Source organism: Entelurus aequoreus, linkage group LG16, assembly GCF_033978785.1.
Source record: "Entelurus aequoreus isolate RoL-2023_Sb linkage group LG16, RoL_Eaeq_v1.1, whole genome shotgun sequence".
NCBI classification, from domain to species: Eukaryota; Metazoa; Chordata; class Actinopteri; order Syngnathiformes; family Syngnathidae; genus Entelurus; species Entelurus aequoreus.
Genome location: NC_084746.1, coordinates 26,984,881 through 27,008,077, shown reverse-complemented (window position 1 = coordinate 27,008,077; position 23,197 = coordinate 26,984,881). Strand labels below are relative to the sequence as shown.

General features: G+C 43.6%; 1 protein-coding gene across 2 annotated transcripts in view; it reads left to right on the top strand.

Moving 5' to 3' along the window:
• The first annotated feature begins 3,108 nt into the window (after positions 1–3,108).
• Positions 3,109–23,197, top strand: part of klhl14 (kelch-like family member 14) — a 60,760-nt gene continuing 40,671 nt past the window's right edge. Inside the window, exons 1-2 of one of the 2 annotated variants that reach the window (XM_062023495.1) lie at positions 3,109–3,289; positions 22,233–22,311. The gene's annotated coding sequence lies outside the window, so the exon portion shown is untranslated. Of the gene's footprint in view, positions 3,290–22,097; positions 22,162–22,232; positions 22,312–23,197 lie in introns of those variants that run through there. The other variant, XM_062023496.1, reaches the window with a different exon arrangement.

The following is a 23,197-nucleotide window of genomic DNA, read 5'->3' as shown; positions in this document are numbered from 1 at the left end:
ACAAGCTTATGTCAACAGTGTTTCCCAAACCTATCATTTTGTATCAAATTTGCATACTCACATTCTCTTACCTCCCAACTATTTCATATTCACATTATAATGCAAGAATGTCATACCACAGTTTGGTATATAAAGACTGCATGTTGCTCTTGCTTTTAATTGATTTGTTTTTGACCGGAGGGACCTGTGTAACCGCCTTTGCCATTGTTTGGATCATTTAAGGAATCAGATATTCTGTTTGAGTGACTGTGTGTGTGTGGGTGTGTGTGTCTGTGTGTGTGCGGGCGCAGGACCTCACACCACTTGTTTGCCTTTATAAAGCCATTAATCTGTTTGATATTCAGTAGAATGCTGCAGTGACAATAAAATATAATTTCCACATTGCAGAAACACACAATGCTATTATGGTGAATGTGTGTGAAATTATACCTTCATAATTAAAAAAAAACCTTGGACAAGTTTGTTTGTTGTTGTATTCCGAAACTGTTCCCTTTTTAGGGTGTCAAAACACTACCAAGCCTTACCTAATTCGCTCTCTAAAGAAGGACAACAAACAGCATGACCAGGGCCATAACTAGCACCATATAAATAATATTACCTTGAGCAACACAATGAATTTTCAAAATAACAAAATATTTCATTGAGGTATAACTATATATCACTTATCTAACATCTTTGATAATCAGCATGATTTTGTAACAGTCCACTGATTTTAATAATATGCTAAAGTTTAGTGTATTAAGCAATTTTAACATATGTAAAAACCTTACCAAAATTTCTACCACAACAAGACCTTCTGCTTTTTGCAAATTAGATACCTATGACGTGTGCCACAGAGCCTACTGAAGTACAAGGGCAAAATCTGTCCTGATATTCTAAACAGTAACAGAGTATGATGTGGCCTGGAATAAGTTTGGGGTAAAATATTATATAAGGCGCCTTGTCATTCAATAATCTAAATTTTAACATGCTTCTTCACGCAAAAGGCCCCCCCACACCTACTGATCATGAAGCACAGTGCGTGTTCAGCGTTTAGGGCGGGGCAGGCTTATCTGGCTGACATCACAACGGTATTATACTGACAGCGTTTAACATCAATTTCATTCAGCTGAAACCAACGTTAGTTACGTCGGTGTGATTTAATGTTAACTTTATGTTGGCAGCACATTTCAGATCAGATGATCTTTAAAGTAATAGTAGACTTCATTGCGTTGTTGTTGGAGTTATAGCAAGCTGTGCATGACAAAATATAGTATATTGAGAGAGAAGATTATCTACCCTCCACATGGTGATGTACAGCGCACATAATCTCTACATAAAGTACATTTTGCAGTCAGTCATATCATCTTCTTTTTGTCACTTAAAAAAACACAGAGGTCATGACATCGGTGTCTTCAATGGTCAACGGCCATGAGCATGACCTCATGAATTTAAATACTTATGAGAGATTGATGTATTTATTTATTTGTATGTGTCAAGTTGTTGACTAGCACTTACTCAAGACAAAGAGCTTTTTTTTACTTGAGAGAATTAATTTCCTATAACATCTATACTAACTGAACTACCTACGGTAAACCCAAGGGCTTTGTACAGTAAACTTGTCATAGTTCCTGATCAGCCTGTTGATTATTTTGAGCACTGCTGCCACTTAGCGGGAAGCTTGTGCAACGTTCATGCATGAATAAAGACACTTATACTGGTTGTCAACCTGCCTCTAACGAGAAGGGTCCAGCTGCGGCCTGGGCGTTTTGGTCGTGACACAAGAACGCCTAATATGCGTTTCTGGATAGCGTTTCATCGACCAATTGCGTATAGCTTTGCAACGCTTACCAGATATGATGTTGTTTCTCCTACATTAGAGAAAATATTTGATGAGAGATTATGTTCGTAAACAGGCTATTGTTTATTTCTTCATTTGTCATATTTGGTATGTATGTGGGTTCATACAGATGGAAAATGCTTGTTCTACAATGCAAGCCTTTATTTGTTTAACATCAGTTCCATGTAAAACATCCAGTTTCTTGAAGCCACATACTGAATCTACATTCCGGCCTTCAAAATAAAAGTATAACAGGTAACTACGGCCTTTCCCTTTTCCCTCGCCCTAAACTCAACCTATTCGTTACTTGGACTAATGTTCTTTAGATGGTTTACTTAATTATTTCTATGTTGCTTCTACGCAACCGGTACAGACTGAAGATCTTATTTTGAAGCTGTGGGTGGATGTTAGGAAGGGGACGTTACAGTCAGAAAAAATGGGAACCCCCACCAGTACGAGAACGCCCATTTGTGGCTACAGTTCAATAATATTGCCTCTGAGCCAAATGAAAGTTGAGCTACACCAATGTAGACCTCCACGATAGGCTGCATGGAAGCAGGCGCTCAAATCCCATTGATAATGATAATCGGTGATCATCCAGTAAATTAAAAAGCACGTTTGTTGTCTCGTATTAAAAACTCTCTTTCCCCTATTGACCATGTAAGCATTTCCTTTGTTCACGCCAGTGTGCTTCGCTCTTAGCTTTAAACAGGCTACACCCTAAACAGCATTCCTGTTATTGTCTCCTGAAAGAGCTGATGACTTGGTTAATTCACTTAACTTGCCATTGCATTGGAACAAACATTGCTGAGCAATGTTAATAAACTTTGTAGAGTAAATGTGAGGTAAGGATGCCATGTCATCAGTCAGAATGTAAACCTCTCTTTGCTTGAAATTGTCTTTAAACAATAAAGCAAGCAGCATTTCTTTCCAAGAGGCTAGGAATAATTTCTGCTTTCGGTGGGGGGTTCATGGCTCTGTGTGTACGTGTAAAATATGTCTTGAGGGGATTGGTATAAAGTTAAACTGGGTGAAGTAGAAATATTTTACTCATCAGCTTTGCAGTCACAGAGTTTGCCTCAGCTAGAACAAAACTGCTGAAGCATTTAGAGAAAATTAACCCCCCATCCTGGCAGCCAGATGTGACTGGATTCTGATGAGTGCACACGAGTGGGCAGAGAAACCAAGAGACTGTGAAATTCCTGTCAGGCCCGTGTACTGCAGAATGGGCTATTGACTGCTTTCTCTATTCCCCTCCATCATTCTTCTTGAACACTGCCATTAATTTCCTCTCCTGCCTTACCAATTCCTTTTCTCTGCCTTCTCTCCCCCTAGCTTTCTTTGTTGCAGAAGAGGATGCACAAAGCTTCAGTGAAACACTTCAGACAACGTAGCCGCCACAGCGAGGCTGAACTGGACTGCTGCCAGGCTCTTTGTCAAGAAGCCGACCAGAAAATACAACCAGCTCAGGTATTTGTACACATGCATGTAAAGCAAGGTGCCAACTGTCACCATTCACTAGATATGGATTCAACTTTGATTCCAGACCTATGTTGCCTCCTATAGTAACTCACTTAAGCAGAATGCCAAAGAGGGAGATTAATACATCACAACATATCAGCAAAGCCCAAAAAAATAAACTGGTTTCACCTATTTTCATTGGAAAAGATCCCAAAACATAAAAAATCCAATCCACAGTCAATTCCATTCTTCAGCACTTTTATGTTATGGTTACAGTGGCAAAAGGAGTACCCACAATGTGCCGTGTGTTAGAAACATTGCATAAGATCAGTGGAGGTTCTAGCTATGGATCACATAGGCAGTTGCCCAAGGCGGCATACTCTAAATGCACACATTGCCGGTTTCCTAACAATGGCGAAAAGCCATTTTCAACATGTTTTGAACACAGTGCCAACACAAATTGGCGCGGTTGAGTCACGGATCTCCTCGAAAGGCAGAAACCTCAGTGCCTCCTTGTAGCTCGTTGATAAGCCTATGATATTTCCGTTTTTAACTCCGCTACATCCGTATAATTGCCATCTTTACGTCGTGAAGGTCTGGGAGGAAAATGTGACTGGCGTATTATTGCAGTGTTAATTACACGTCGAAAGGTATTTCGAACACGCCCCATTTTAGACCGCCACTCCTCAGGGTTCATGACGGATGAGTGACAGATGACCAGGTTTTGTGTTTGTTGTTAATATGGTCTTTGGTGGAGCATGGAGAATTGCTGAATCGCCATCCAAACAGGCAATGTGTGAACACCCCTTAAGGGGCGCCGCAGGGACGAGGGGGGAAAAATATTCATATTTATTTGTGCTCAGCAATCATCAGGTCAGGATATGTGTGTCGGATGGGCGGCCTCAACAAACGAGATACCGGTACAGCCATACTGCTTACATTAGGTGTAGTGAGGGGGGTGAGTTCCCCACCTGTCCTCAGCTCTAAGCTAAATCAGAAGGTGTAAAAGTAAAATACATTGCTTAGAAATAAAGCAGATTTCATTCTTAATATTGAATATTGAATATATATTATAATTAGTGCTGTCAAAAAAAATCATGTGAAGCGGCGTAGGTTTGTTCAGTGATCAGGCAACGCAAAGATGAGTAAGGAGACTCCAACTGGTTTGCTTCAAAATAAACCCTGTCAAGACTTTAGATAGATTTGTTACCAGGTTTTTTTCTAGCAAATATATGTCATACATTCAAGTAAAACATTTGAAAAATGTTTGTGTATGACATTCTGACGATAAAATTGCATTTGTGTCCCAATATTGAATGTATCAAATCGCTTATTGCTGTTAATTGGTTCCGTACAATACCGCAATGAATGAATTTCCGCAAAGTACGAATCATTAATTATACAGTGCATCCGAAAAGTATTCACAGTGATTCACTTTTTCCATAGTTTGTAATTTTACAGCCTTATTCCAAATTTGACTAAATTAATTTTTCTTCTCAAATTTCCTCATAATGATAATTTGAGAAGTTTTTTTGAAAACCTGTTTGCAAATGTATTTGAAATGAAAAAAAAAATACATGTATTCACAGCCTTTGCTCAATACTTTGTTGATGCATCTTTGGCAGCAATTACAGCCTCAATTATTTTTGAATACTATGCCACAATGGGGCGGTATAGCTCGGTTGGTAGAGCGGCCGTGCCAGCAACTTCAAGGTTGCAGGTTCGATCCCCGCTTCCGCCATCCTAGTCACTGCCGTTGTGTCCTTGGGCAAGACACTTTACCCACCTGCTCCCAGTGCCACCCACACTGGTTTAAAAATGTAACTTAGTTATTGGGTTTCACAATGTAAAGCGCTTTGAGTCACTTGAGAAAAGCGCTATATAAATATAATTCACTTCACTTCACTTCACAAGCTTGGCACATCTATCTTTGGGCAGTTTTCGCCCATTCCTCTTTGCACATTCCTCTTCTTTTCATCCAGGATCTCTCTGTAAATTGCTGTATTCCTATTAGTCTAGTCAGGGAGGTGACCAAGAACCCGATGGTCACTATGTCAGAGCTACAGCATTCCTCTGTGGAGAGAGGAGAACCCTCTAGAACAGGGGTGTCAAAGTAATTTTAGATCGGGGGCCACATGGAGAAAAGTCTACTCCCAAGTGGGCCGGAATGGTAAAATCACGGCACGATAACTTAAAAATAAAGACAACTTCAGATAGTTTTCCTTGTTTAGAAATAGAACAAGCACATTCTGAAAATGTACAAAGCATAACATTGTTGTTGTTTTTTACACTTACATGTTGCGGTTTTGGTGTATTCTATCTTTATTTGTCGTTATTTACATTTTATGAATTAATTATGTGATAATGTTTATCAGTCAAGTCATTGGTGTTAATTTTTAATCTATCAAGATAAAAAAAATTATCCCCAAATCAAATTATAAGTTTGGTTTACAAAAACACAGGATAAGTTGTAAAATTCCTTTGTGCTGGCACATACTTGAGAGTGTTTGGTGATGGCTGGTGAAATGGTGGATGGGTGTTTTGCAATTTGGACGCATCATCAGTAGTGTGCCCCTGGGTCACTGGGCGTTTCGGCCTTATCACTAGACGCCCTCTCCAGGGGTGGCCAGCCACAGGGTGATCGGCCCAGGGCTTGCGTCAATCCCAATTAAGCATGAGTCGCTTGGTGTTGAACAGCAGACTTCTCATGGGACTATGCATGGCAGGGGCGTCCTTTTCCCTGAGTCAAGCCTAAGCTGACCGCATACCTCCTGGCTTGCTACTTGGGGGCCCAACAGGGGTCTTTCCTCCTCATGAACAGCCACTGGCTGCCTCTTTCGGCTGCCTCCGATGCAGCTTTGATGGCTATACGCAGGCGTTGGCCTCGGACTCCCAGGTCTACAAGCAATTTGGTGGTAGATCTCGCCACAAAGCCTCTGCAGCCCACCTCCACTGGACGGACCTCAGTGTTCCAGCCACGATGTTGTGCTTCAGCTGCAAGCTCGGCATAGCGTTGGTGTTTTCGCTCATAAGCCTCATCCACTGAGTCCTCCCAGGGTACTGTAAGCTCGATGATGAAAACCTTTTTTTGTGAAGGGGACCAGAGCACCACGTCCGGTCTCAGGGTGGTCACAGCAATCTCCGGAGGAAACGCAAGCTGCCGGCCAAGATCAACCAGCATCCTCCAGTCGCGGGCTAAGCATAGCTGGCCTCGCTCAGGTGGTATGGAGCCGCTCCTGACTACCTTAGCCCCTTCGCGGACAAAGGTAATGGTCTGCTGGTGGTTGGCTGCTGGTGGTGGTAGGGAGTTGATGGTTACTCGTTTGTCCTCCAGGGTGGACGCAAGGGTCTTTAGGACTTGATTGTGACGCCAGGTGTAACGTCCTTGGGTGAGACTGGTTTTGCACCCTGTGAGAATGTGCTTGAGGGTGGCTGGCATGGAACAAAGGGCACACACCGGGTCTTCGCCGAACCACTGGTGAAGGTTAACTGGTGTTGGAAGGATGTCATATGTAGCTCTGATGACAAAGCTCAACTGCCTAGCTTCCATGGCCCACATATCCTTCCAGCTGATCTTCCTCCTCTCCACACTGTCCCATCTCGTCCACTGACCCTGTTTGCCCAAAGAGACTGCCTTGGCCCATCTTGCAGCCTCTTCCTGGCGGTGTACTTCGTCCACCACCATCTTCCTCCGTTCTGGTGCTGTGGCCTTACTCCAAGCCGGGCGGGTAGCTGTTAGCCCAAAGCCTCCTCTTCCTTGCTGGACATAGCCCACAATGTCAGCATGTCTGAGGGCTGCTGTTGCTTCTTCCACTGCTTTGGCTGGTCTCCATTTACGCCCTGTCGCCAAGGTTGGTGCATTGTTGCTCACTACCAAGTCTCTGGATTCATTCAGTGTCATCTGGAGTCTTGTTTTTGCACACTTGAACTCCTCTGTGAGACTGGTGAGGGGCAGCTTGAGGATGCCATCTCCGTAGAGGCCTATGGTGGTAAGGCATCGTGGAACTCCGAGCCATTTTTTGATGTAGCCTGTGACTCCTCTTTCCAACTTCTCTACAGTCGAGATTGGGACCTCATAAACTGCGAGGGGCCACAGTATCCTGGGTAGGAGTCCGAACTGAAGGCACCAGGCCTTTAACTTTCCAGGCAGTTGGGTGTTATCGATGGACTGTAGGCCGCTGCTGATATCCTTACGTAGTTGTTGCACCTGGTCTTTGTCCTTCAGGCTTGCATCATACCACCTGCCAAGGCTCTTTACAGGCTGCTCAGACACTGTTGGGATTGGGTCATCTCCGATGAAGAATTTCAGGTCCGAGAGCACTCCCTTCACAATTGAGATGCTTCGTGACTTGGATGGTTTGATCTTCATACGGGCCCAACTGATGTTCTCTTCCAGTTTTCTGAGAAGCCTCCTGGTGCATGGGACGGTGGTGGTCAACGTTGTAATATCGTCCATGTAAGCTCTGAGTGGGGGAAGGCGCTCGCCAGAGTCAACCCGCTGACCGCCTACCACCCACTTTGAGGCGCGGATGATAACCTCCATCGCCATCGTGAATGCCAGGGGTGAAATAGTGCATCCCGCCATGATGCCCACCTCCAAGCGCTGCCAAGAGGTGGTAAAGTCAGAGGTTGTGAAGCAGAACTGCATGTCCTGGAAGTAGGATTTAACTAGGGCTGTGATGGTGTCCGGTATGTGGAAGAAGTTGAAGGCAGACCACAGGAGTTCATGGGGCACCGAACCAAAGGCGTTGGCGAGGTCCAGGAAGACTACGTGGAGATCCTTTCTCTCCGCTTTTGCCACTTGGATCTGGTGCCAGATCATGCTGAAGTGTTCTGAGCACCCAGAGAATCCTGATATACCTGCCTTTTGTACAGATGTATCGATGTACTTATTTCTTCGCAGATACTCGCCCATCCTCTGTGCAATGACACTGAAGAAGATTTTGCCCTCAACGTTTAGCAGGGAGATTGGACGGAATTGGCTGATGTTCTCTGCATCCTTCTCCTTTGGGATGAGGACTCCTCCTGCCCTACGCCACATTTTGGGTATCATCTTCTTTTGCCATGCTGTTCTCATGAGTCTCCAGAGAAACCTCAGGATGTCCGGTGCGTTCTTGTACACCTTGTATGGGACTCCATTTGGCCCCGGGGCTGATGCAGATCTTGCTCGACGCACAGTGTTTTCCACTTCTTTCCATGTTGGAGGGCCGATAGGCATATGATGTTCGGGAGGGTCAATCGGCGGGATATCTGAAGGGATGGTGAGACATTCATAGCGCCTTGGGTCAGAGTGCGTTGCTTTCAGGTGATCTTCCAGGTCTGCCTTTGTTGTTTTAAGGGCTCCACTTTTTTCCTTTGCGAAGATACTTTTGAGGAACTTGAAGGGATCTTTATAGAACCGTGTTCTAGTTTGTTCTTTCTTCCTTCTACGTTTCCGTAGGTTCTCTGCTCTGCGGAGGGATGCCAGTCGGGTTTTAATGTCGACTTGGAGCACATTTATGCCTTCCCTTTCCACTCCAGAGGCTTTTCTCCACTGTTTCCTAAGTTGTCTCCTTTCAAGGACGAGGCGCCTGATCTCATGTTGCCTCCTAGAAACTGGTGCGGTTGAGACGTTTTTTCCACCTTTCCTTACTTGCACTCCGAAGCGTTCTGACCCATATTGATAGATAATGTCCCCCATTCTCTCCAACTTCTTTTCCACTGTCCCTTGTAGTTGTTTGAGGGACAGGGCCAGGTCAGTATTGATTGTTTCCCACAGTTTCTTATCCACGACACCGGGCCACTTCACATGCAGTCTAATCCCTGCTAGTCTCCTTTCGACTGCAGGTCTAGGAGGTTGGGTCGGTTCTACCGTCGTTGTCATGAGCTCTGTGTTTGCTTCCTCCGTGACATTGGTACTGATGTACTGCAAGCTGTGGTTTGCGTCCAGTTGCTGTACTTCATTCGACTGATTTGACTCTTTTCGTAGAAAGTAGTCAATGCGAGGCCTCTGTCTCTCTTCTCTCAAACACTTCTTCTTTAATATGTTATTTATGTAGTTTTATCATTTTCCTCAACTGATGTACTAACATCATGTGGTTTATTTTGTTCACATCATTTACAAAGATACAAAGAATTATTATTGTGACATCCAGTGGACACATTTAGAACAGCTGTTTCTTTCATTCAAAATTTTCAGGTAAATTTTTATACATGGCAAACTCATCCCACGGGCCGGATAAAACCTGTTCGCGGGCCTGGTCCGACCTTGGGCCATACGTTTGACACGCCATCTCTGCAGCAATCCACCATTCAGGTCTGTGTGTACAGTGGCCAGACAGAAGCCATTTCTTAGTAAAAAGTTTGCCAAAATGCACCTGAAAGACTCTCAGACCATGAGCAACAAAAGTATCTGGTCTGATGAGACAAAGATTGAACTCTTTGGTGTGAATGCCAGGTATCATATTTGTGGAAAACCAGGTACTGCTCATCATCAGGCAAGGTGTAAGAACTGGGAGACTAGTCAGGATAGACGGAACGATAAATGCAGCAATGTACAGAGATATCTTGGATAAAGATCAATGCTTCATCCAACCTGATGGAGCTTGAGGGGTGCTGCAAAGAGGAATGGACAAAATTGCCCAAATATACTGTAGGTGTGCCAAGCTTGTGGCATCATATTCAAAAATACTTGAGGCTGTAATTTCTTCCAAAGGTGCATAAACAAAGTATTGAGCAAAGGCTGTGAGTGAATACATATCTAAATGAGATTTGTTTCGTTTTTTATTTGCAATAAATTTGCTAATTTTCTTTAAAAAAAACTTTCACATTGTTATTATGGGGGTATTGTCTGTAGAATTTTGAGGACAAGCGAGGTTTATAGATGTTTCAATGATGTTACAAAAAAAATCATTTTTGAACACATTTATTTCCCATTAATTCATATAAGTACAAAACGTGCATCAAATTAAATTAAAGTTTAATTAAAAAAGTATAAACAATTTTTCACATAAATCGAAAAGTGTGAACACATTTTATAATTGGGTTGGGGGAGCCTGGAATGGCCCTTATTGTAAGTCTGGATGAGTTGGTTTCGTGTTGACTGCTTGGTAAGGTGTCGACAGTGAAGGATGATAAGTTTAAGTGTCAGCAAATAATGAAAAAGAAAAAATCGGTTGCACAGTAAAAGAAACCAAATAAGAGGAGAAACATGCCAAAGATAAATGGAGCTATTTCATCATTTTATGTGTACTGCTTGCGATATAAACAGTTTCAGTTTCTGGCATGTGTATTATGTACGAGTGCACAGGGTGGCCCTGCCGGAAGAAAATTAATAAATTGCGCAGTGAAGTATGGTATAGTATAGCTACAACCGCGACTGCATAGAAATAAACCACAGTGGGGAAATATGCCCACTAAGGGCTCTAAGCAGAATAGCGATGACATCAGAGAAATCTGATGTTGAAGAGCTTTAGGGCAATTCAGTGGCGTCATTGCTGCATCACAAATATTCTCAATCTTCTTGAAGAAATACCCAATAACATAACAAAGATCACAGCATATCAAAGTATGCACACAATTCAGAAATTTCGCTGCTGTTAAGAATGGGTTCATTTTAGTCTAAGGATTGGTTGTCTATGCCAATGGTCCCCAACCACCGGTCCGGGGACCGGTACCGTTCCGTGACGCATTTGCTACCGGACCGCACAGAAACATTAAATAATTTGTAAACGACTACATTTTGTCCGACTTAACTTTCGCCTGTCCTACTAGACACACCAATAAGCTTGTTTATAGATGTACAATAAAACTCCTCATAGGAAGCTGCCATTTGTTATAACTTTGTGACATAATACAATGCACATCAATGAACATATAAAATACAGATGTGACAGATTGTAGCCAAAGGATGATTTCCATCTGCAGTCCCCAGCAGGTTGATTGTAACCTGCAGGGGATCTCATTGCAAAGAAACAATTTAGCGATTTCATTCACTTATTTTTGCTGTATTTCTCTGGCACAAGTGGAAGGCCGGTCCCTGAAAATAATGCCTACATTAAACCGGTCCGTGGTGAAAAAAAGGTTGGGGACCACTTGTCTATGTTACCTGACCCTTGTTTCTTTTTTTTTTTTTTGTCCTGCTCAGCTTCTCAGGCAAATCATATAGTAGATGTAGATGCCCATATCGGCTGTTCAGATTTACTTTACAAAAGAGAAGTGTAGGATACTTCTCTTGTTGCCTTATTTGTATTTTGACTTTATTAAATGTATTTATATTATCATTTGGTGCAGCCGGGCCGGAGCAGGAGGGGATAGAAAGAGAAAAAAAGGAAGACAGAGGGGGGAATTGTGGGGACAAGAGGGGGATTAGACAGAGAGACAAAAACAACAACAGCAAACACAACAACAACAACAACAACAACAGCGCAACATCAGCAAATATGACATGTACAAATATGATGGTAAAAGTAATAGCAAATAAGCAGTTAGCGAAAATAAAAAATAATACAGAAATGACAATGAGCATTATTACACTAAAAATGGAGCAATATGAATACCAATAGAAATAGTGTTATTGATAATAAACAATACCAATACTTTTCCTTTATTATCAACAATACAATTGTCCAAATGCAACAATACATATACGTAATGATAACTTGAGATACGAAACAATGCAGAAAAATGGAGGGGAAGAAAGAGAAGCAACTTACATTAACCTTGTAGATTGTTATAGTAACAATAGGTTAAGCTTTGTCAGTGTGCCATGTGTTATACCCAGTTTACCCTAGGGCAACAACGTTAATATATGTTTGATGAAACGTGATTATGTGCATGAGTGTATGTGTGCATATGTACTTGTATATGTACAGTATGTGTATATGTGTGCTTGTACAGTGAATGTATATGTACAGTATGTGTATATGTGTGTTTGTACAGTGAATGTATATGTATAGAATGTGTGTGTTTGTACAGTGAATGTATATGTACAGTATGTGTATACAGTATGTGTGTTTGTACAGTGAATGTATATGTACAGTATGTGTATATGTGTGTTTGTACAGTGAATGTATATGTACAGTATATGTATGTGTGTTTGTACAGTGAATGTATATGTACAGTATGTGTATGTGTGTGTTTGTACAGTGAGTGTACATGTACAGTATGTGTTTGAGTTGAGTTTGAGTTTGAGTTTATTTCGAACATGAAAGCATACAACATGATACATCACAATTTCCAGTTTCTCTTTTCAACATGTTCGAAAAGGAGTAGGAAGAAGCAGAGCTTATTTAATCCTACCCCTTTTCTTTTACATAACAGTTGCTAAACTTTTTTGTTCACTTCCTGTTCTCAAATTATTCACAATGTACTCCATAAGTAATCACAATAAAAATAAATAGATAAATAATAATTGGTGAAGTAAGTTACATTTCATATGATGAGATAAGTAAGATTATTTTGAGAGTGAAAGAATGGATGAATTAAATAAATTCAGAATGTTTATCATGGTTCTTCTTCTTTGTACATTGTAAACACTTTAAGTTTGAAGAGTTTCTTGAAGTGGATCATATTAGTACATTGTTTGATTGCTTTGCTTAATCCATTCCATAATTGAATTCCACATACTGATATACTGAAGGTCTTAAGTGTTGTACGTGCGTACAAATGTTTTAAATTAAATTTTTCTCTAAAATTATATTTCTCCTCTTTTTTTGAGAAGAATTGTTGTATATTCTTGGGTAGCAGGTTATAGTTTGTTCAGCTGAACAAAACGCTGTTGTATCATCCGCAAATAGTACTAACTTTAAATCTTTTGTAACTTTACAAATGTCATTTATATAGAGATTGAATAATTTAGGTCCTAGTATTGATCCCTGAGGTACACCACAGGATATATTTAGCGTTGTAGACGTGTGTTCGCCTAGCTTCACGTATTGTTTCCTGTTCGTTAGATAACTTCTTATCCAGTTTAAGACTAACCCTCTGATGCCATATCGTTCTAGTTTTTTGATTAAAATATTGTGATTAATAGTGTCAAATGCTTTAGTTAGGTCCATGAACACTGCTGCTGCACATTTTTTACTATCTTGCATTGGTAATTTCTTCTGTAATTTCAATTAAAGCCATTGAAGTTGAAACATTAGCTCTGTATCCATATTGGTTCTCTTTGAGTATTCTATTTTTATTTATGAAACTCTCTAATCTGTTATTGAACAGTTTTTCAATGATTTTAGAAAAGTGTGGAAGTAAAGAAACAGGTCTATAATTTGTAAATTGATGTTTGTCTCCAGTCTTATAAATTGGTGCAACTTTAGCTATTTTCATTTTGTTTGGAAATGTACCTGTTTGAAATGATAGGTTACTAATATACATTAATGGTCCTGAGATCTCTTCTATAACCTTTTTTATCGTTTCCATATCAATTCCGTTACAATCAGTTGAAGTCTTAGATTTACATTTTTTCACGATTGTAACTATTTCCTCCTGTGTCACATTACTGAGGAACATGGAGTTGGGATTTCGCTCTATGGTATCATTATAGTCCTCGATTGAAACTGGGTCTGGAATCCTTTCTTCCAATTTTGGTCCAGTAGTTACAAAATAATTATTGAAGCTTTCAACTTCTTCCTTTATGTTGTCATTTTTTTTAAATTTCCATCTAAGAAGTATTGGGGGTAGTCCCTCTTTGTGCCATTTTTAATAATGTTATTAAGGATGCCCCATGTTGCTCTCATGTGATTTTTGTTCCTATCCAATAATTCACTGTAATATTCTTTTCTACATGATCGTAGTATGTCTGTTAACTTGTTTTTATACTTTTTGTACTTAATTTCTGCCTCTGCAGTTTTTTGTGCTATAAATTTCCTATATAGTGTATTCTTCTTCATACAAGCATTTTTTAATCCTTTTGTCATCCATGGTTGATTATTCTTTCTCTGTTTATTACTGAGTTGTATCCATGGACAATGTTTGTCAAAAAGTATTATGAACTTGTATAAGAAATGTTCATATGCTTCATCAACCTCTTTTTCATTGTACACATTGTCCCAATCTTGCTTTTGTAGCTCAATTTTGAAGGCAATCATCCTCTTCTCTGTGCACAGACTTCAAAATGTCCTTTTGTCTTCCATGTTCTTCTTGTAGTTTCCATCATATATTGTAAAAACTGGCAGATGATCACTAATGTCGGTTATAAGTAGACCACTTGTAGTGTTATTATCAAAATCATTGGTAAAAATATTATCAATAAGCGTGGCACAGTGTCCTGTGATTCTGCTTGGCTTTGTGATTTTAGGATATAAACTGATGCTGTACATTGTATCAATGAAGTCATCAATAGACTTTTGCTTGTTAGGGTTCAATAAATCAATATTAAAGTCACCACATAGGAACATTATTCTTTGACCATTGTCCATGTAAGTTGCCTTGATCCATTCTTCAAATGTTTCTATACTTGACTTAGGTGATCTATATATACAACTAATGAAAATGTTTTTGCTTTTTTCCAGACATATTTCAATGGTTATACATTCTAAGATATTATCTATAGCAAATGACATGTTTTTTACCACTTTGTAGTTCAGGTTCTTCATCACGTACACAGCTACTCCTCCTCCACTTTAGTTGGTTCTGTTGATGTAGTTTAGTTCATATCCCTCCAGATCAAAATCTATTCCTTTTTTATCATCAATCCATGTTTCTGTGACAGCAATCACTTTGAAGGGTTCGTTGATGTGTTCCAAAAAGTTCTTAATGTTGTTGTGTCGCATCTGTGTGATCATGTTTTGTTTAAGTTATGTTCTACTTGGTTTTGGACTCTTTTTAGTTCCTGCTTTTCATTCCCTTGTCTTGTTTCCATGGTTACCCATTAGTTTCACCTGTTCCACGTTTGGACTCATTGTGCACTCTTGTTTGTCACCATAGCAACCCATTAGTTTTCACCAGTCCTCACGACTCACGCACCTGTCTTTAATCATGTCTGTGTTATTTAAGTCCATTGTTTTCCTGTTGTTCGTCCTGGCGTCCTCACACATTCAGCACTCTGCTTCATGTCGTGTCACAGTTCTCTATGTCAAGTAAGTTTGTGTTTATTGTTCATAGTTTTTGTGCCCACGTGCATGTCTTTTGTTTCATAGCCAAGTTTGTTACCTCCTCTGTGAGCGCCTTTTGTTTATTTCTTTTTTATTGTTAAACAAACATGTATTTAAATTCACGCCTCGCATGCGCCAATTTTCCTTTGCACCACGGGAGAACAAACCACGCTACAGACCCAGTCCTGTCAGTAGGACGCCAGAAGAAAAATTCTCCCGCAAGAAAGTTGGTCAGTTTGGATGAGGCTTCTTGGGAGGTGCTGCGCGCCATGGAGATCGAGACGCTGCGCTTTCCCCCCAAGGAGCGCAGGGGGATGATGTGGGGGAATGGAGGCAAGCTGGTGCCAATCGGCGCGTCGTTCCCGTCCCGAAAGCGTCGCCAAGGACGAGGGAAGACTTCCGCGAGCCGGCAGGACACGCCGCTCCCACAAGCCCCTCCCACAAGCCCCTCCCCCTCCGGGCGGAAGCAAGCCACAGGCAGCCCGGCGTCACCCTGATGACATCACAGACCAGGATTTTTTTTTCAAGACTTTTTCTTGTGATCCCTCACCTCCAGCAAAAGACTTTAAAGACATGATAAGACATTACCAAGACATGTTTTTAGAAATAAGAGCATGTCAAGCCAAGCCACCCAAATTTCATGCCCCGCCCCCCAAGACTCAAGCCACGCCCATGTCACAACAGGTTTCTTTTTTTTCACCCACTCAATCACATGTAGAAAAAAAAGGACATTTTGGACAGTTTGGAGGGGAAGATTCTGCCCCCCCCTGACCTCCCTCCACCCACCCCAAAAGACGGTTCCAGACCACAGGGAGCGCGTCTGGGATCCGCTCCTTGAGGGGGGGGGGCTAGGGCTGGGGACTGTTCAGGTGGGGTCGCTTTTCGTCACGCCAAGCCACAGCCTCCAGCACGACCACCACCACCACCAGTTTTTCGTCACGCCAAGCCACAGCCTCCAGCACGACCACCACCACCAGTCTTTCGGCCTGCTAAGCCGCAACCTCCGGTTCGGTCACCACCACCGGTCTTTCGGCCTGCCAAGCCGCAACCTCCAGCTAGGCCACCTCCACCTGCTCCACGCCCAGCTCCACGCCAAGCCCCACCACGCCAAGTGCCGCCAGTACCTGCTCCACGCCAAGCGCCGCCAGTACCTGCTCCACGCCAAGCGCCGCCAGTACCTGCTCCACGCCAAGCGCCGCCAGTACCTGCTCCACGCCAAACGCCGCCAGTCGCAGCTCCACGCCAAGCGCCACCCGTGGTAGCTCCACGCCAAGTGCTGCTACCTGCTCCACGCCGCCAAGTGCCGCCAGTCGCAGCTCCACGCCGCCAAGTGCCGCCAGTCGCAGCTCCACGACGCCAAGTGCCGCCAGTCGCAGCTCCACGACGCCAAGTGCCGCCAGTCGCAGCTCCACGACGCCAAGTGCCGCCAGTCGCAGCTCCACGACGCCAAGTGCCCCCAGTCGCAGCTTCACGACGCCCAGTGCCGCCAGTCGCAGCTCCACGACGCCCAGTGCCGCCAGTTGCAGCTCCACGACGCCCAGTGCCGCCAGTCGCAGCTCCACGACGCCCAGTGCCGCCAGCCGCAGCTCCACGACGCCCAGTGCCGCCAGTCGCAGCTCCACGACAAAACCAAGCACCGCCACGCCAAGACCAAGTCCAAGCAACGCCACGCCAAGACCAAGTCCAAGCACCGCCACGCCAAGCACCGCCACGCCAAGACCAACCACGCCAAGACCAACCACGCCAAGACCAACCACGCCAAGACCAACCACGCCAAGACCAAGACCCAGACCCTCGCCAAGACCAAGTCCAAGACCCCTCAAGCCAAGACCAAGTCCAAGACCCCTCACGCCAAGACCAAGACCCCTCACGCCAAGACCAAGTCCAAGACCCACCACGCCAAGACCCACCACGCCAAGACCAAGTCCAAGACACACCACGCCAAGACCAAGACTGCCAAGACCAACGCTGCCAAGACCAAGACCCACGCTGCCAGGACACGCCACGCCAAGCTTTGCCGCCCGACGCACCACGCCAAGCTTCGTCATCTGCGTCTGCCACGTCGACGAAGCGCCTGCCTTCTCGTCGGCCATGGATGTGGCCAGTCCATGGGCGTCCGCCACGCCAGGTACGCCGACCTCCTCATCGGCCACGGATGTGGCCACTACCTGTTCGGCCGCCACGCCAAGTGCGGCCACCTCATTGGCCATGGATATGGCCATTCCCGGGTCGCCCACCTCGTCAGTTACAGCGGTGGTCTACACGTCGCCGCCACCTGATTATGCCCCGGTGGATACGGGGACACGTCGTCTGGCAACCCACCGCCATGTCCCCCTCCCGCCCTCCCATTACTATTGATCATTGTTTTGTTTTTATTTTTGTGGACATCTGGTATATGTCCTTAAGGGAGGGGCTCTGTCGCATCTGTGTGATCATGTTTTGTTTAAGTTATGTTCTACTTGGGTTTTGGACTCTTTTTAGTTCCTGCTTTTCATTCCCTTGTCTTGTTTCCATGGTTACCCATTAGTTTCACCTGTTCCACGTTTGGACTCATTGTGCACTCTTGTTTGTCACCATAGCAACCCATTAGTTTTCACCAGTCCTCACGACTCACGCACCTGTCTTTAATCATGTCTGTGTTATTTAAGTCCATTGTTTTCCTGTTGTTCGTCCTGGCGTCCTCACACATTCAGCACTCTGCTTCATGTCGTGTCACAGTTCTCTATGTCAAGTAAGTTTGTGTTTATTGTTCATAGTTTTTGTGCCCACATGCATGTCTTTTGTTTCATAGCCAAGTTTGTTACCTCCTCTGTGAGCGCCTTTTGTTTATTTCTTTTTTATTGTTAAATAAACATGTATTTAAATTCACGCCTCGCACGCGCCAATTTTCCTTTGCACCACGGGAGAACAAACCACGCCACAGACCCAGTCCTGACATGTTGTAATTTGCATACAAGCTTCTGCTATTAAAATGTGTAATTGACAATTTGTTATCACATTCAATGTTGCTATTATATTGATCATCTGTATAATAAAAACAATTATTACTGATGTGGGAGAAAAAAATTGTATCTGGATCCATATCATTTTCCAAATCCTGGTTTTTGTGATCTTTGTTGCAGAAATTTTTTAGTTCCATATTTTCTTGTTCAACAATCTTTGATGTTTCAATAATCTCTATAAGTGTAGGTGGATGCAATCCTGAATGTAGGTCCTCTTGTTTAGTCGTCCCTTGAAACATAGTAGTGTCGATTCTGGGTGTTTGTTTTCTGTCAAAGTCCATTATTATCGTTTTTGTGGAAGCTGTTTCAACTTTAAAAATTGTCCAGGTCCTTGATGTCATGGACAACAATTACTCTTGCTTCTGGACCTCCATTCAGCTTGATGTAGATTTTACAGTTGGCGCTCCAAGTTCCCTGGATTTTTGTGTATACAGTATGTTTGTATAATGAGCGTGCGTGTGGATGTAAGAACTTTGAGTGTGTAAATATGTACTGTATATGTATGTGGGAGCGTAGGTACCTATGTATGTGTGTATGTATGTATGTGAGTATATGTGAATTTGCATGTACAATACATTTGACTCCCAGTGTGTGCGGGAGCCAGAGTACGACCCCAGCCTTCCCGAGAGCCCATCCCACAAACAGTAGGTGTGGTGCCCAGAGAACCAGGGACCACCGCCCCCACGCAGCCAAGCCGGACAGCAACAGGAACCCCAGAGCCTGGCCCACCGCGCCGCCCACAAGGGCCAGCAGCAGGCCGCAGACAGACGCACCCGGCAGAGGACAAGGCACGAGAAAAGCAGGGGGCAGCCAGACCCCAAGCCAGCGAGAGACCACACCCCACACGGACAGAAAGGCGGGACGCCCCGCCCGAGGGGCCCGGAGGCCCCCCGCAACCGAACGGGAAGACCGCCCCCGCCCCACCGGCAACCGGGCCCCCACGAGCCCACCCCCACCCCCGGAGAGCGCGGCGAGGCCAGCCCACGGCCACCCCACCCAAGCCGGCCGCCACAGGACCACCCAGCACGGGGCCACGGGAACCACCCACCCCACCCGCAGGGACCCCAACGATGCAGATGGAACAACCAGCAACCGCCCCGCCGAGTCCCCCCCCTGAGGTAGGGGAAAATAAATAAATAAAATAAATAAATAAATAATAATAATAATAATAATAATATTAATAAAATATATTAAAAAATAAGAATAAATAAATAATTACATCTATTTAAAAAAAAAAAAAAGAATTAAAAGAAGATCACAGACATGCTGACCCACAAGGTCGCTACCCCAACAACTGGCCGACTCGCAGCACCCCGGAATACCCTGCAGCACCAAGCTACCACAGTAGACGCAGGGACCAGACCCACCAGGCCCCAACCAAGATGGGCACCCGGAAGGGATGGACGGTGGGACCCAGGAGCTCCAGACACGCAGTCCAGATGCAGTAGCCTGAGGCGCCGACCCCCACCCGACAGGCAGGCCCAGAACGTACCCCCAGAAATATACATACATATCTATATACATACACATACACATGTACACATACACACACATATATATACATACATACATACATACATACATACATACATACATACATACATGCATACATACATACATACATACATACATACATACATACACACACATACACATATATACACACAGTTTCTCAGCCCCGACAACCACCACGCGCGCGCGCAATGCCACCAGTCACAACATCAGCCACCCCCGTGCACCAGACCCAGCAGCCACGGGCGCCCACACCACAAACAAACGGCAGCAGAAACAGCAGCCACAACACCCCCAGACGGCCAGCACCACCCAATCAAATCAAAGCGATAAAAAAAAAACGCGACCGGCAACCACACGCCAACAGGATCACGGAGACCAGCCAGCGCCAGCCCGCCGGCCAGCCCAAACGCCAACACGCAAATAAGAGACACCAACACCCCCCCCCACCACCAAAAGACCCCACCACCCCAACCCAAACCCGCACAAACACGCCACCGCCCAAACAACTGAGACACAGCATCCAGACCAGACACGGGCGCCGCGCCGCCACCACATCAAGTCGCCAACAGAGACCCCACAGCGCAAGGTCGGGCCACACGGGCACGGACCCCACCCAACAGGAAGCGAGACCCGTGCGACGCCACACACAAATAAATAATAAGATTAAACAAAAATAATAATAATAATTTTAAAAAAAATAATAATAATAATAAAATAAAATAAAATAAAATAAAATACAAATCAAATTAAATTAAATTAAAAATAACAAATACAAATAAATAAATAAATAAAATAAAATAAAATAAAGTAAGTAAATAATAAAAATTATTAAAAAAATAAATAAATAAATAAACCCTTGTTGACCCTTGTTTCTTAGTCAAAATAGCCGTCTGTCCTGTCTTGCAGATAAGTCTATGAACATTCCGCAAGGTTAAAACGTAAGGATCTTCAATTAGAGGATAATCAGCGTCTAATCTGCACTTTGATGTGCGATGAGGTCATAGCGGACAGAGGGACAGTGATGAATCTTTTCTGTCCAGCGTTACTGCAGCGCCAGGTAGCCGGAGTGCATAAAGGAAAAGGCCAATTTTTTTACTACTCCTGCTTAAACAGCGTCACAAAATTAAATTTATATTCTCCTGTTGTTATTCAGCATCAGTATTGAGCTGATTTATCAGCTATGCTGGAGGCAAAATATGTTAAGATTTGATTAGAGGCTGTCCAGGGGATAACCTGGTAAAAATACTGTAAAGTGGCCCACCTCCGTGCACTGCTGACATGCTCTTTGATGGGTCTTCTACGGACATTACCGGGAGCAGCCATTTCTCATTGGCCCGGCCCCTCTTCACGGCAGATCACAGCTCCAGGCGGGGAAGGGTGGGCGATGGTAGAGGGAGGAGCTATCAGCGAGCTGCAGAGTGTGAAGGACAAAAGAGCCGGTGTATTCAAGCGCACCGTCACCCGTCACAGCTCAGCGCTGGGCCCACCAGAGCAGGCAGCACTCACTTTAAAACAGGCTCCTTGTGAGCAGTCCAGCTTAATGCGGCCAGCCTCCAAAAAGTATAGTCTATACGAAAATTAGATTTATAAATTCACAGTTGGAAGGATTGTCACAATATATCAGGGATCGGCCTGAGTTCGTAATTTGCTTTAAGTGAGCGAGGCATCGAGTAACCTTGTTATTTTCCAGTTTATAATTAAGAAATCAATAACTGATAGCTCAATCCTGTGGGGTTTTTTTCACTGACCCATCATGTCCACTTGACCCCCACCAGCTAGGCAGCAGGAAGGTCAGGCTATGGCAAGCTTGATGCAAGCGGTGGTTTGCTTAAAAAGCAGCCTAAAGTGAAGGATGCTCACAAACCTCAAGATGGCAGGGCATGTGGTGGTAAGTGGGAGGGGGACCGGGGGGGGATGCGGTGGGCTGTCAGCCTGCTACACTACAGCCGGAACTGGCAGTTCAGCTTTGTGTTCCGTGGGGTTTACACCAGGGATGGCATAATTGACAATGGCTAACAGTGGAGAGCAGTGCAGAGCCTTGTTGAATGGCCAGTAATGATTGGAGCAGACGCCCACTGGCCCAGTCCCCGAGGACAGTAATCCAAGATCCTGTTTCTGATATAATTGTTAGTCAGAGAATTTCTGCATGACTGCGCCTGCTCAGATTCCCAAGCTGGTTGACAGTGCCAAGCAGTTTAATAGAAAAACTGCATGCTGAGGAAGAGAAGAGCACTGAACCTGGATATGGTTGACCAAGAGCCTCTTGTTCTCCTTCCCCACAAAAAAATAATATGTGACTAGGACACTGATACTATAATGTCCTTTTTCCACTTCTTTTAATTGTTTTGTTATGCTTTCAAACAGGAGTCATCTCTACTTTGGGCTCTACTACCACCGGTGACATGGACAAACAATCCAGCGTGGACACGGCCAAACCCGACAAGTAAATGTCTTCAGTTCAAAGAGTGGGACATTCACCTGTACCAGACAACTTACTTATATCACGCTTCACTATCTCTCCACGACCTTTCCTACACCCCACTCTTTTACTCGCTGCAGATCCATAACAATGAAACAGGTGACTTTCATGCTGCTGTCAGGACTGATCTAATTTTAGCTGGGTGAATGATTGCAATTGGCTTTGCCTCATCAGATAATTAATCTATGTCACCATTAATTGGAAAAGAGAATAATTACAGGCAGTGTTGACAGAAATTCTACGCTTCTCCAGATTCCTTTTAGATCCAATTACAACTAGTGAAAGCCGGTGACCTTAACTAGCACTTAGCACACCTTGACCACCGATGTGTGTGCAGAGGTTCCGCTCTGGTTCTAGATAAAACCCCCCCGCCCGCACTCTCCGTCGCTCTGAAGGCTGTCTACCTCAATCACTTTTCAATATTCAATCTTAATTTTGTGGAAGTTTAGCATTTTCAATGAGCTGGAGATGAATGATTAATGAATAAATTTAAATGCTTCATTTTGTCCATGGATCATTAGTTAAGTCCTTTGTGGGAAGGACCTGAGAAAAGGAGTGAAAATTATTGAGACATTAGCCCGAAGCGATACAGGGGTAAATAGTGTGCACAAAAGGATGTTGCTTGAACACTGTGGGGAAAGAAACACCCTGGGGAAAACACCATTTTCCAATTGAAATGATAACCAAATCACATTTACAATACTTGTCAGAAATGTAAATATATACTGTATATATATATATATATATATATATATATATATATATATACATATATATATATATATATATATATATATATATATATATATATATATATATATATATATATATATATATATATATATATATA